Below are 12,382 nucleotides of genomic sequence, written 5' to 3' on the forward strand. Positions count from 1 at the left end.
TCTGTAGTCTCAGGTCACAGAAAGCCCAACTATACTTCATTTCTATCTTAGTATTCTGGGATATTTTATATTCTCTAATGAACCTGTTTTTTAATTTTGTTAGTTTGAATATGGTTTGCTTCTTGCAAATAAAGGAGACTTGTCAGGAGCAATGATCTAGATTAATGCTAGTCACAGTATCACTTGCTAAGTGCTCAACGTGGCAAAGACAACCAATATTACATATTAAAAGGAAGCAATGTAATATGTCTATACATCAATAAATACTAAAGTCAAATATTTTGTAAATTTGATACTGGAGAAGTAGACACTTTTATTAAAAAACAAAATAATATTTAACTGGATCCAACAATAAAAGCAAGCCCATGTATTAAACAATACATAAGTGATATAATACTTTTTATTGCTCTTTTATTGTTTTCCAGCTTTACCCATAAAGAAGAATTGGGTCAGTTATGGGGCTGTGAGAATCATTCATGCTTCAGTTATATAGTTTTTGAAATTATGTTTTAGAAAATTATACACACTGAGACATATATAATGAAATGAGGATTTTCTAGAATCTTGAAAAGCAAAAATTTGCTCTCACAAAACAGGTAGAAAATTTTAGCAATAATATTGAAGAAACATGCCTATATCATTGAAACTGAGTTCCCCTGCTGAGTTCATGATTAATCTCTCTATCCAAAACTTTATTGCCTTTCCTGTCTTGCCTGTTCCCCTAACGATTGTGGATTATCACGGAGAAGCGGGGACTGAAACCAAGCAAGACCTTGTGGTGCCTTCCCAGGTATAAAAGCCCCTCCATGTCCCACATTACTTGCTTATAGAAAAGAAGGCTTTAGTTTCCTAGGCCTTCTCTGAGTTCCAAAGAGCAGGCTCAAGCAGTTAATAATTAGAACAATACAGTCACAGGACTCCTAATTCCTCCTAAAGGGATATAGATAACAGTCTACTGCATATCTGAGTTGTCCTATGGAAGCTAAGATCCCTACCCAGGTGGAGGATGGTGATTACCTGCAGACCACAAGCACTTAGACCCCAGACTGCTTGGAACCAGAAGGTTGAGATTCCCAAAACATCACCCTGTTACCTCACCACCAACCAATCAGAAGAAAGTCCATGAGCTGATCACACATCCTACAACCTCTCCCCTAACGCTGTCTTTAAAAACACTAGCCTGAAAGCCAATGGGGTGTTTGGGTCTTTTGAGCATGAACTGCCCATCTCCTTTCTTGGCACCCTACAAATAAACCCTTACTTTGTTGCAAACACCCGCTTTCAGAGTTTGGCTTTCTGTGCTTTAGGCACAGGAGCCCTTGCTCCATAACATCACCAGTAAGCAAATCATGCACAAAGCCAACAGTACTTCAAGTACACACATAGTAAGTTTATTTAGTGACTTGATTTCCTGTCCCTTTCTTGGAATAAATTGGATTCAGCCTCTGGATTTTCCCTAAGATTCCTCCACCATGTGTTTAAACATCTTTTGGTTAAGAGTTGTTGGCTGTTTTTAAAAGAATATGTTTATTTATAAGATTAAGGTTGAGTAAATGCCTATCAATAAGTAAAAGGCAGAAGAACTTGTGCCTTACTAATCTTGAAAAAGAAAGATTGTATCTGTACCTTAGTTTTAGATTTACCAATCTGAGTCCTTTTGAGGACTTTTACTCTATGATATGAATGAAACTAGCTTGGATTTTGATACTCAGAGGGTGAGTGCCTCCCTATGCTTCATGATACTTGTGTTGGAAGTGATGAAAAGCCTTGGGTGAGATATGTTACTTTACATAGCTCTGGCTTCTTGATCTGTAAGACAGTAACCTCATTATCCATCATTCTTGTGTTCTCTTTTTAGATATGAACATAAAACTGATTATTTAAAATCTATTTATTTATTACTTCCTGAAAGATTTAAGTGGCTTACAGTCAAAGCAAAAAAGAAACAGGGCAAAAAATAGCCAGGAACATATGAATACAGAATAAAGGAAACAAAAAATGAAGTAAAAGAATGACTATTATGTTTAATTGACCTTATCAGTGAAGTTACCAAATGCTTCTTGGTAGTCAAGGCAAAGACTGAACTATAATGAGTTACATATTATTCTCATTATTATTAAGATATAAACCACCTAGTTTTTCAGGGCATATAATCCATACTCACCCCCTGCTGGAAGCTCTCAAAAAATTGTCAAGAAGATCTTTATTTGGGGAACACAAATGGAGTATGTATTCTTTTCTTTTCTTTTCTTTTCTTTTTATTTTAGCAATTTAATACTTTGGCCTTTGATTAAAAATTTAGGATTAAATCTTCATCCTATAAAGAAACTTAATCTTGTTCATTACAACTTGAAAATATTTAAAATTTCAGAAACATTATAACTTTTAAATAAGTTCAATGGAAAAGTATTATATGTTTGTGGGAGATTATTTCTCACCATGATCACAGCAGCCCCTGCTATCCTGTGTACTCTTTTGCAATGTGACTTTGCCCCTTCACCTATCAAGAGATAGAGTCTACTTCCTCTTTTCTTGACTTTGGTCTCTTGATTTATTTTGACCAATAGAATGCAACTTTTAAGCCTAGTACTTAAGGGGACTTGCAGATTCTGTTTCACTCATTTGGAAGCCAACTACCATGTAAAGAAGTTGAAGATACTGTATTTGAAAGGAATGAAGAAAGAGACCCTTGAGGATAAAAGGCCAAATAGAAGAGAAAAGGAGGGATTTTAACTGACAGCCAGCAACAACTACAAAAGATGTAAAGGAAGACATCTTGGAAGTTCCAACCATAGCTGAATTCCCAGCTAAATGTGGCTACATGAATGATCCCAGTCAAAACTAAGTGGAGCAGAAAATCAACCCATGGAACTGAAAGAAATAAAAAATCATTGTTTAACTAACTTTTGGGATGGCTTATTTTATGCAGCTTCAGATAACTTATATGGGTTTTTTGAAAACATTTTCCCCAGCTTGTGGCTTGCCTTTTCATTCTGTTAACATGTCTTTTGTAGAGCAGAAAATTTTAATTTTAATGGAGTCCTGCTTATCAATTCTTTCTTTCATGAATCATGCCTTTGGTGTTGTATCTAAAAAGTCATCATCAAACCCAAGGGCATCTAGATTTTCTGTTATGTAATCTCTAAGGAGTTTTATAGCTTTGTGTTTTACATTTAGGTCTGTAATCCATTTTGAGTTAATTTTTGTGAATGGTGTAAGGTTTGTGTCTAGATTTATTTTTTTGCGTAGGGATGTACAGTTTAGTCGTTTCAACATCAATTGTTGAAGAGGCTACCTTTTTGGGACTTCCCTGGTGGTCCAGTGGGTAAGACTCTGTACTCTCAATGCAGGGGCCTGGGTTCCATCCCTGGTCGGGGAACTAGATCCCACATGCATGCTGCAATTTAGAGTCTGCATGGTTCGACTAAGAAGCCTGCATGCCACAACTACAGATCCTGCATGCCACAATTAAACATGCCACAATGAAGATCCCTCATGCTGCAAGTAAGACCTGGCACAGCCAAAAGATAGAAAGAAAGGAAGGAAGGGAGGGAGGGAGGGAGGAAGGGAGGAAGGAAAGAAAAGACTATTTTTTCTCCATTGTATCTTGAAAGAGGCTATTTTTGAATTAAAAACCAGTATGACAAACAAAACAGTTAAACTTTATTTGGTGATGGTATGGAGAAAAAAATATATATCTTTTCCTAGTTTGTTACTATGTAAATGCTTCCTTATTATAAATGTGTGCAATCAATAAAGTACCAACTTCTGGGACTTCCCTCATGGTCCAGTGGTTAAGAATCTGCCTTCCAATGCAGGGGACACGGGTTCGATCTCTGGTAGGGGAACTAAGATCCCACATGCCGCAGGGCAACTAAGCCCGCGTGCTGCAACTACTGAGCCCGTGTGCTCTAGAGCCCTAACGCCACAACTAGAGAGCCCACATGCTCCAACTACTGAGCCCACATACTCTAGAGCCCACACGCCACAACTAGAGAGAAGCCGACACACCGCAATGAAGAGCCTGCGCACCGCAACGAAAGATCCCACATGCTGCAACAAAGACCCCACGTGCCGCAACTAAGACCTAACGCAGCCAAATAAATAAATAAATAGATTTTTAAAAATGTTAAAAAAAAGTAAAGTACCAACTTCTGAAGATATATCTAAAGAACAACAAACAGACACAGATAACCACCTGGCTTTACTGGTATCCAGTGGAAATCTCATGATGATATTTCCTGGGTCTCTTCAGTATAACACTAATTAAATCTATCATTTTTGTGAGTTAAGAGATAGAAGCTATAAAAGGAAATGTCCTATAGATTTCTCAATCTTTAATTTATCCCTTATTTTGTTAAGCAATGAAGAGCCTTCTAGATATCCCCAACTTGGCAGGGTTCTGAATTTTGTTCCCAACCCTGAAGAAGGCAATTAAGAAACCCATGGGGCTCCCCAAGGAGGGAATATGAGCTGAGATCCCCAACAGAAATGGGGACATCCAGTGGGAATTCACCCACTTTCAAGGGAGTGTCCCTTTCCACCTGGGGAATACCTGGGGTGTTACTCTCCTAATTCTAAACCAGTGAGGATGTATGTGGATATACATAAAGTTTTCTTGAATTTGTGATGGTGACTAACTGCTGCATGTTGCCAAGGTCTGCTAATGACTTCAGATGACAAAATTCCTGATTGTAGAATTGACTAATATTTATTCTCTCCTTCCGCCATATGGTTGTGAGAAATGAAGTGCCCAGCTCTGACCTATATCCTAGTTTCCACTTCTTCAAAGACTCAAGAAAGAAAAAAGAAAAAAAAGATAGAAAGAGGGACGAGAGGGATAAAGAAAGAAAAGTTAGGAGATCAGTTAGTAGAGAGATGATGAGCAATCTGAGTTTAGATGTAGGTTTAGATTTTGTCTGCTTGGCTCCTTCTAACTTGACAAATTATTATGGTTTCTTTGCCAAATCCCCTAAATATGAATTCAAAACAGCATGCTGCTTTAATGTGTATTATTGCTGAGTTGTTTTGTGGCTTCATCATGAAAGTCTGGTTTCAAAAACAGTATGAAACAAGGGTTCTCAGCAGGATTGTGAAGTTTCATTTAAAAACCAGAAATGAATAACACACCACAGAAGAAAGATGAAACCGCTATATACATTATGACCTAGCCCCCCCAAAAAATGTGGAAATGCATTTTATAATTCATCAGAGGCTTAAGAGGCATGCAGCAAGTGTATTTTTGACTCCAAATTAGCTGAATTTCTTCTTGTTTCAGGTTTCAAAATGAAATACTTTCTCACAGTTCTGGTTTAGAGTCCTTGAAACTGATAAATACTGTATGTTTTGTATTCATTTGGCAGATAAATAGACACATTCCTAAGTATTCGTATAAACATAATTATTCTAACTAAAAATTCCCTATGCTTAACTAGAGTACCATTTCTTCAGATGTTTTTCCCTTTGAAGTAAAATGTTGGGAAGAAAATGCCATTGATATAACTATCACTATAAATAACTCATTGTTGCATATTTGTAAGTTTAAAGTTCCTAGCATTATGACTTCATGTTTTATGCACATTCATTTAGCTACCAAATAATGAATACAGCTTAGTAAGTCCTTGGTATAACATAACTTGATTTTTTGACAGTAGGCAATATTTTGGATTTTCCCATATGACTTGATATTTTTATAAAAGCTCTTAATTTAGGTATTGTTTCACAGTTAAAAATTTTGCAACACTAGTGCAAGATTTACAGGTTGTTTGTTTATATTTTGCCTTCTTTATTACTCTCTCTCCCACCTCTTTCTGTGTATGTGTGTGTAGATATATATACACATATAAATGTACATATGTGTATATATATGAATATATATGGATATGTATATTTTTAATATGTGTGTGTGTGCATGTCTGTGTATGTATGTGTGTGTATATATATATATGAGGGTGTAAGAGTTGATGTCAAGTGTATATAGGATTGCTATATGGAAAAAATTCAAAACATATTCTGTTGCTTGTAGTGATCAGATAATCAATAAGTTGTGAGGTAGGCTTTGGTTTAATATAAGGAAGAATTTTTTCAGCATCTCAGCTGACCATAGATATGATACTTCGTTAATAAATAAATACCTCCTTTACTAGAAGCTGAGGCAGAATTCAGTTTTATTAAGGATGTGGAAGAGAAGAATTATATATTTTCTAAGTTCCTATAGTGATAGGAAAGAAAACCTTTAAAATTTACAAGAGAGCTTCTTAGTTTTTGACTTAAGAGTTTAATTTTCGGTGAAGTAGGGTAGGCATCTTACATGACACTCTGTATTTTAAATTTATATGAGAAGGGCAAATACAGTGGAAATAAGTGGTTGTCAGTAGTATTATGACTTTCCAAAACACCTTCAGGTCATGATATATGGAGTTAGTAAAAACTCTTACATCTTTCACACCTCTGAAGAGAAAAAATATTTAAAATTATTGCCTTAAAGAATTGTAAGTTCCTAAAATTTCATCAAAAAATAAATCAGTGTTTAGCAGAGAGCTAAGAAAAGAGTAAGTTATTTATAAATAATTGTTGAAATAAAAATGAATTAATCATGTAAGTTTTAGTGTTAAATGCATTTTCTTGTATTTTAAGTGTTTTAAAATGGATAATCCATGTTTGGTTTTATGTGCTAACACTCTATTAATTTTAACATTTGATTACCTTATTCTTGAAACATGCCAGATAAAGCTTACTTAACTCCTCTTTTTTTAATCTGCCAAAAAAATTATCTAACAAACTAACATCTGTTTTGCATTATGGTGTGGCTCACTCTCTTTCTGGGCCTCTGCCCCCAATACAACCAGAGTCAAGAACTCACATTTATACATGACGTTGTTATGTTTTACCTATGCCATATTTATACGTATGTGTATATACATGTACAGCTGCATATGCAAATGCTTATGTAATATGTTTGTGTATCTATATGTAATAAACAGAGAGAGAGAGAGGCACCGAAAGACAGAGGGAAGATTGTATTAGCTGGATCTTCTAAGATAATAAGACTTGATAGTTGCTGAGTATTTACAGTGCTAAGCAATACGCTGAGTACTTTATATGCTTTTTCTTGCTAAATGTTCATAACTGTTTGAAATCCTACTGTTAGCATCATTTAAAGATCTCAAAGCTAATATGTGGTAGAATTGAAGTTCGTAATTGGTCAGTGTGATTCTGACTATTCTTAACCATTGTACCATATGACCCACACGAACACAGTCTTCTCCCTTTCCGTACCTAGACACAAATTCATGTCTCCTTATCACAGCATTCCCTTATACTTATCTATTTCTATGTCTATCAAGGACAGTAGTTGTCAACTGTAGGCAATTTTGCCCCTGTGGTATAATTGGCAGTATCTGAAGACATTATTAGTTATAACTGAGAGGGTATTATTGGCAGAGACCAAGGATACTGTGAAAATACTAAAATGCACAGGATATCTCCCCAACCCTGACACACACACAGAGCGAAGAATTATCTGAACGAAGGTTGAGGAACCCTGAACTGGAGAGACATATATATGAAGAGAAATGTAAATGTTTATATGTGTATACTTATGTAGTTATGTTTCTTTAGGGGACTCTTTTAAGTTGTTAGAAGACAATGGTCCTTAGAATGTTTTAGAATTCTCCTAGCAGGTTATTTTGACCCACAAAACACATAACTTTATTTCTAGTTCAGAGAACAGCATTGCCACATTGTCCTTGATACTGAACTGTGTTATGTGTCCCAAATGTCTTGACTTGGTGTTGTTGACTATGCACATTAAAAACAAAACCAAAAAACTACAAGCATGGACAAGAAACCTGTTATCAATTAGTCTTTATCTTAGTCCATCTAGTATGATTTGATCTGTATTGTGTTGAGAATGAGATAAAATAGCCAGCAATAAATAAACAAGTCTCTACACAATCATTTACTGCTTTTAAACTGTTTGAGGCCATCTCCACTCCCTTAACTGGTTACAGCAGAGCGCATTTCCTGTATTAAAAAAACCGACAAGTCATCGTCATACTGCAGTGCCCTCTGGCCTACCAAACTTTCTAGTAATGTGAATCTTCTGAAATAGGGCTTAATTCTCAGCTTTGCAATGTGGGTCATCAACAACCATAAACAATTCTGGGAGGAAGAGTTACTGGGAATGAGAAAAAGAACTAAGATTTATGGAAAAGATATATATGAGTATAGATTGATGCATATGAAATAGTCAAAATTTGACGTTTTTCCCCTATAAAAATGGCAATTTCACATAGGTAGATCTAAATTGGTTTTGGTCCTTGAACATATAATGTAGGAATGAGCAGGGGCTCTGCAATTAACCTGTTAATTGTTCAGAGCCTGGCTCTACATCTTACTGCATCTGAACTTGAGACCATTGTTTAACCTGTCTAAATCTCAGTTGCCCAAAGCCTTCAGTTTGCATATTTATTGAATAAGTGTATTTTGTTTGTTTGTCTTTACAACAGCAGGGAACTTCTCTATTTTTTCGTAGTTCCATTTCCATTCCTTAGACAGAGTTGAACAGAGTTGTTGTGGTCAATGTATTTTAAACATGCGTTGAATGAATGAATGCATGAAGAAAAATAGTATTTACCTCATGGAATTGTTATGAAGCTTAAACAAAATTATGTATGTTAAAGTCCTTGGTATATGCAGTAAGTTTTAAATGTTAGCCATAATTATTATTTTTTTTTTAATTAATTAATTTTTTTTTTTGGCTTAGTTGGGTCTTTGTTGCTGCGTGCGGGCTTTCTCTAGTTGTGGCAAGCGGGGGCTACTCTTCGTTGTGGTGCGAGGGCTTCTTATTGCGGTGGCTTCTCTTATTGCAGAGCATGGGCTCTAGGTACACGGGCTTCAGTAGTTGTGGCTCACGGACTCTAGAGCGCAGGCTCAGTAGTTGTGGCGCACGGGCTTAGCTGCTCCGTGGCATGTGGGATCTTCCCAGACCAGGACTCGAACCCGTGTCCCCTGCATTGGCAGGTGGATTCTTAGCCACTGTGCCACCAGGGAAGTTCCTGTAATTATTATTAATTCAAAAAAAGCAAAAGATTCCAGATAAGTTTCAGAGGTTTATTTTATTTATTTATTTAGTTAGTTAGTTTTCATGTATTTTTATCTTCACTTTGAAGGTACATTTTTGGTTCAATGCCATTACTTTAAACTTCTCTCTGATCCTGGTAAACTTGTGTGTCAGACTCTCCTACTACACTTTGAGAAATGTTGCCCTAATCCTTTTGTGCATATAGCACTGTATAAATTGTTTAGTAAATGAATAAATAAATAAATTCACTTCCCCTTTTCTCATTCGTCTTTCTACTCAAGACTGTGGGAGAATACATTTTCTTCAAAAATATTTACAACCAGGCACATTTCCATTGTGAATAGACACAGTTCCAAGAAACCATGTAGTATCTTAGTTTTTAGCCACCATCTTTCCATGGTTCCTTGGCCACAATGGTCACATCAATCTTCTTGATGTCTTTGTTTATCTTGAGCAGGATCACATCTCTCTGTGCATGATGTGAGGATGATGATGGCATTGCACTATTCAATGATTCACAACTTGTTTAAAAACTGACATTCCCTGTGGTAGACTAGGGAGTATTTTTCTAGCTTTTGAGAAAACAAAGCAGTATTAATGAATCAACTCTCAAAATTGTATTCTTACCTTTACTATTGCCTTATCTTGTTTCACTGAAGTTGTTTTTAATGCAAAATTCTGTACCCTGCAGCCACCTCTGGACCATATTCTTAACATCTAAATGAGTGGTTAGTGTCACAGGTACCTAGTTTCACAATCATTTGTAGAATTTCTGAAAATTACTTTTGCTAGGCTCTACCCAATGGAAATTCTGACTCAGTAGGTGTAGGAAAGGGTCCCGGTATAGATGGCATATATATAGATGGCATATATATATATATATATATATATATATATTTCATCCTTGTTAGAATCTTTATTCTAGAGCAGGGCTTCTGAAACTTAAGCTGAATACTCATTACCTGTGGAATTTATTAACCATGTGGATACCCAGGCCTTATCCTCAATGAGCCTAATGCAGTAGTTCCGAGATGAAGCAACCAGATCTGCATCTGATGTAAATGTCCTGGCCAACTTGTGTTTCACATTCTCTTGCCACATTTAGAGAAATGTGGCCCTAAATTTTTTGCACATGTAGCACTCTGCAGATCGTTTAATGAATGACTGAGTGAACACATGCACTTCTTAAAACTGTTGTGAGGCTTGAAAGAGATAATGTATATAATGTGCTAATTAAGGACACTAAATGTTCGTTGTTAGCTCTAATTATGATTTATTTGTAAAACTATAGATCCAGATGTTTTGAACTTTTTTACCTTCTCCACATTTATCGTTATTGTTCTCATCAGTTTTACCTTTGTCTAGTGATAGAGTCAAAATTCAACAAATAATTACCTGAATTATTATTTGGCTCATTATGATGATGTAATAAGTAAAATATTTAAGATGCTGTGGCAATGAATAAGGGAGAAGGGCTGAACCTAGTTTAAGGATTTGGAGAGGTTTTCTGAGAAAGAGAAGTATTTTTTTAACTGGAACTTGAATGATAAACAGAAATAAGCCAGGTGAAAAGTAAAGGAAAAGAGTCTAAAGTAGCAGGAACAGCATGGGCAAAATCCGTTTGTTAGTGGAATTGCTCAGAGATGGACAAGAAAGGATGAAGGCCAGGAGGAGACTGTTGCATTAATCTATGTAAGGGATGATGGTGATCTGGACTGGGGGCAGCAGTATTTGGGGGAAAATGTGGAGAGATTCCTAAACCATATGGTTTTCAGTGATGTATTAGCTGAGGGCAGTGGATGAGGAAATGGCGGTGTTGGTGTGATTTCTAGGTTTCTGGCATAAACTGATGAGTAGTGGTTCTCCAACTTAACAACATATAATCACCTGTAAGCTTTTGAAAAGAACCCACACCTGGATCCCACTTCTAGAGGTTCTGAATTTGGATGGGGCTCACACACAGATGGTCACTAATAGGAACTATTTGTTTTCTGATAGTATAATATTTGTCTAGATTAAAAACTGAGACACACTGACAAATAAAAGTACAAAAGTTGTCCTTTGCTGATTCAGATAACATTTTCTTTGCCTAGTTCTCAAGAAAATGATATTTTCCATATATTGAATATATATATATCATCAAATATGTATTTGAAAAATGTCTTTTAGAAAAGAAAAATTTTTAGTTAGTAGGCAGCTGTGCCAGTTATCAATTTATTGCCTCTCAGCTCCAAATTCACCTTTTTTTTTTTCTTCTGCTCTGTGATAACAAAAGTGGGCCTGGTCAAACACTGTAAGGACAGGGTGTTGAAGGGACCATGGAGGAGAGAGTTTCCTTCTTCCTGGTTCAGGTGTGCTCATTTCGTTGAACTCCTGCAGGGTGGATTGGCTTTTTTCAGCAGTGTCCTGGCATCAAGCAGCAAGTGGCACCTCCCTAGCTTCCTTCAGCACAAACCCCACTTTGTGCAGTTTCCAGCAGTAAGTTCGATGGCATTCCTGAGGGCAGCTAACAAGTTCTATGGATTCACCAGCTTGTTTCCCAGTGAATCATCAGCAACCCCTTCTCACACCCCTGCTACTTCCAGGTGGCTTTCCATGAAGCCAGATAGTGCGCAAGCCGGCTTTCCAGCAAGTCAGTAACAACCTGAACAGGTAGCTTCTCAGCTACCCTGTTTGGCTTGGAACGACCCATTGAACTTTTCCAATAGCCAGTGGGATTCAGCTATACCCTCTGCAGTGAGATTTGAATCCTAGCTTTGGTGAAGGATTCTTTCCCTCCAAGTTTGTTCTTTTCTTGAGTACTCTCCCTCAGTAGCACTTGAGTATCCCTTAGAGTCCACCCCCCTCCTCTGACCTTTAACCAATTCCCTATTACTTCAATCTTCTGTTGCTATTTCTTTATCCTAAATTTTCCCTGTTTAAACTACTGTGTGGTTTCTGTCTTCTGATTGGAATGTACCTAATACACCAGAGAACTAAGAACAAACATTTTATCTGGTAGGCAAATTAAGTTTTTGCAAGTACAAAGAGCCCAGGAATTGAATAGACTTTTGGAAAAGCCTTAAAATGAAATTACTGAATCATTTTCTGCTTCTGAACATGATCCCTTTGGTATATGAGACTACCTCTGGGAATTATTGTTAACAAAAACAATTGGGCAGAGAAAACACTCATAGTTCTCTCAGCCTCCTAGAGATAGCAAGGGCATACAGGGAAGCTTCTAGTTTTGGTCTTTTGTGCTGAAAATTTTGTTTGAGTTCTGTTTATATCTTAGTTCTTTCACATATTAGCTGGAGT

Source organism: Tursiops truncatus, chromosome 9 (assembly GCF_011762595.2).
Source record: "Tursiops truncatus isolate mTurTru1 chromosome 9, mTurTru1.mat.Y, whole genome shotgun sequence".
Lineage (NCBI taxonomy): Eukaryota > Metazoa > Chordata > Mammalia > Artiodactyla > Delphinidae > Tursiops > Tursiops truncatus.